We start from the raw sequence: 3,386 nt of genomic DNA, 5'->3' as shown, positions 1-3,386 counted from the left end.
CGTTAGCTGGGTGGAACTCAAACCACTCCCAGGCAGGGCTGTTCAGAGAAGTCGCCACACCTCCTCCTGAGGGAGCTCCGGCTCTGAGAGGCAGCTTCTATGTTTCTCCCAGTCCACCACCCAATACCTGGGATTCTGACCAGTGGTAGTTCTTATGTGCAGATTCCATGCTCAGATGTGCTGGTGCGTAGTTTGGGCGTTTTTTTTTGAATTTTAGATGTTCAGTTTATTGTTGTTTCGGGGGGAGAGATCTGATATATCTCTCATTTTGCCATGTTTCTCCAAACCCCTAATTCTGTTGAAAAAGCGATGGCGTCAGTGATGTGAAGGCTATAGAAAACACGTGAAAAATATTAACTGTTCTGAATGTTAAACAGACTTGTATTCCTGGAGTAGACCTCAGTTGATCATGATTTTTTATCCTTTTAATATATTTTTGAGTTTAATTTGCTATTCTTTGTTTAGAACGTTTATACCTATGTTTTTGGGAGATTGACTTTAGGAGATATCGAGCTCAACTCTTTAGCTTACTATGCCAGACAGCTTCAAAATCTGACAAATGTTCCCAGGGTGGAGTCATAGTATGTTGTATTAAATCCCTTTTTTCTAGCAGGATTTTATCTCCTGATGACATGATAATGCTGGAGACTTTCCTGTGATTTCCATTTCCAGGCCTCCAGTCTCCCGAGCTAGTCCCGAACATTACAAAGGCCTTGTGGTTGGGGCTCCTCTGTTTTCCAATCTGTCATATCTGCCACAAATGAAAACCAAAATTTCACTGACTTATTTTGGTGGTCAAACTTCAGCTCATACTCAGAACCAATAGATGGCCTATGATTGTTAGATCATTTTGATAAAGCTCTTCCCTCTTTTAAGTTTTAAATAACCTAATTTTAATTTCTTTCAAAACTCTTCAATTATATATATTGATTGCAATGGGAGAAGTGGCTTACTGCAATTTACTATATCCAGAATCTCCTTCAACTCTTTAGATCTTGTTTTTCTCATTTTGATATGACCCCCCCAAAAATTATTCTTGATAAGCCTTGAGGCCTCTAGAAGTTTCACTGTGAGATGTTTTTTCTTATATAGTCTCCTTATACCAGCTTGCCACATAATGATATTTAACAAATGCATTAAATATGATGAGTATAAAAGATAATGCTTATTCTTAGATTTTAACGTCACTAATTATGTAACATAATTAACTGTAACTTATAATGGTCTATTTAGATTTCCTTGTTTGGAGAAGAAATGTAATACATGTATTCATGTATTTTTTCAGTCAGGTTTCAGATGACTTTATTTGATCAAATATGTCATAAAACGTCACAATCCGATTTATGTTTATCAGAATTATATTACTTTAGCCATTAAATATAATAGCTTCTTATTTTTTCTTATTCTTTTCTATATAAAGCTGTTTCTGAGCACAAGAAGCATGAAGCTCACAGTTCAGCATGTCAGTTTCCACCATCAACTGATGTAACTAGTGATGTTGGTGTCGATTTAACCAGTGTCTTCACAAATACAGGGACCCTTGGATGCTCAGAATTTCCTAACAGAGAATTACAACATTATCAGGTAATGTTTAGAATAACATTATTTCTCTGGTTATGATGTAATGCACATGGAAATGCTCTTGATCTAATATTTTGGAAGAAAACATTCAGTCAATTAACATTAACATTGTTCTTTTGAAAATCTGCAGCATCTTTTGAAAATGTCAAGACACTGAGAGGAAATGCAAGAAAGAGAAAGTTATGGGGGTTTTCACTTAAGGAGTTAATGGTCATGATGGAAAGATAAAAACATACAGAATGGTTTTCACTTAAGGAGTTAATGGTCATGATGGAAAGACAAAAACATATGTAAGGGTTAAAGGAAATAAGTTTTGGGGTTCCTTTTTTAGGACAACTAAGTGGGTGATGACAGCAAATACACTGGCAGTGAATGACATTGTAACCCTTGCCAGGTAGAAGATGAAGTCATGTGTTAAGACCCTGTGGTCCTTGTCCGTGGGTGATCTGCCTCACTCTCCTTCCCTTCCTGCCACTGTGGGCCTTCTATTAGCCCTCCTGGTTGTGAACCTGTGTGTTTTCAACCTTGACTTAGAAACCATTTAGAACCACCTTAGTTTGGTACCTAGAAGCAGATTTCCTGGACTCATGACCTTTTCTTCTTCTTCTTCTTCTTCTTTTTTTTTTTTTTCACGGTAAGATCTAATCTCTGAGTCATTCCCTCCCAGGTGAAAACTTGACTTTGATTGATGGCTGCTCTCAACACTCAGCCTGAGGCTTACTGTCTAAGATCGTCTTCCATATTTAGGGACATACTCTACATGCTCCAAAGACATCTGCTCTGTGTTTGTTTCCTTCAGTGATCTGTTTTCAGTCATAAGGAAAGGGATAATAATGAGATAATTACTGAAATCAAATATTTTTATTGAATACTTAGTAAGTATAGAGAAACATTACCCATATTATTTCCTTTTTTACTATTTACAGCAATCCTATGCAATAGGTAATGTTATCCACATGAGAGAATCGAGGGTGTGGAAGATAATGCAAATTTCCAAATGTCATCATCCATCTAGTGAAAGGTGGAGTAAAAATTTAAACCTAAATCTGTTAGACTTCATGCCTGTGCTCTTAATTACTACAATGCACTGCCTATTATGGAGGATATTTCTTATTTTAATTTCCTCAACACACTTAGAGGTAGATATAATTATCCCCCTTTTGATATAAGGCAAGTTGAGAATTAGACAAGCTAAGAAATTTTTTCAGAATATTAATGGTAAGGGATTTAAATTCAAGACTCTGATCTCAAGACTTACGTGTTTTACACTATCAATATTTCCTCTACACTTACAAATTACATCTACATGTAAACATACACCTTATGTATATAAATTACATATTTTATATGTAATTTGTTTATACATGGCATTTTAGAGTTTAAAAACTAATTTAACTGACGATAATCCTTATTCTAATCTGTTACATAGAGTTTTATGGATGAACGAATAGGATCAAAGAGGCGAACATCTTACTCAGTAGAAATAGCTGCTGGGAGAAGAAGCTGGAATTTAACAAATGTTTTCAGACTGAAATTCATGCTGTCAAATAGTAACCTGTATGAAAAGTTAGCTAGAAAATTTCATAAGTCACGAATTAAGCTAGTTAAAATGAAGATTCCAAAGCAGCCAAATTTCTGGTAGTTGACAAGCCAGAAGGAGAGGATAATTTATTCAGATGATCTTTTGGGTCATTCAAATCACTGTGTGCAGCTGTCAGACAACATGTACAGATACTTTTATGACAGTGGGAGGAACAAAGAGTTTCTAAGAAGACTTCTTTTTTTTTTTTTTAGTTTGAGATACA

At 35.5% G+C, this 3,386-nt stretch overlaps 1 long non-coding RNA gene across 1 annotated transcript in view; it reads left to right on the top strand.

Annotated features, from left to right (window-relative positions):
* Positions 1-1,503, top strand: part of LOC112469264 — an 8,255-nt gene extending 6,752 nt beyond the window's left edge. Inside the window, exon 3 of the long non-coding RNA XR_003042593.1 lies at positions 1,421-1,503. This is a non-coding gene — a long non-coding RNA (uncharacterized LOC112469264). The remainder of the gene's footprint in view (positions 1-1,420) is intronic.
* The last annotated feature ends 1,883 nt before the right edge of the window (positions 1,504-3,386 follow it).

This window comes from Pteropus alecto, unplaced genomic scaffold (assembly GCF_000325575.1).
Source record: "Pteropus alecto unplaced genomic scaffold, ASM32557v1 scaffold146, whole genome shotgun sequence".
Classification (NCBI taxonomy): Eukaryota; Metazoa; Chordata; class Mammalia; order Chiroptera; family Pteropodidae; genus Pteropus; species Pteropus alecto.
The sequence above is the reverse complement of the archived record's forward strand: the minus strand, read 5'-3'. Positions and strand labels throughout refer to the sequence as shown.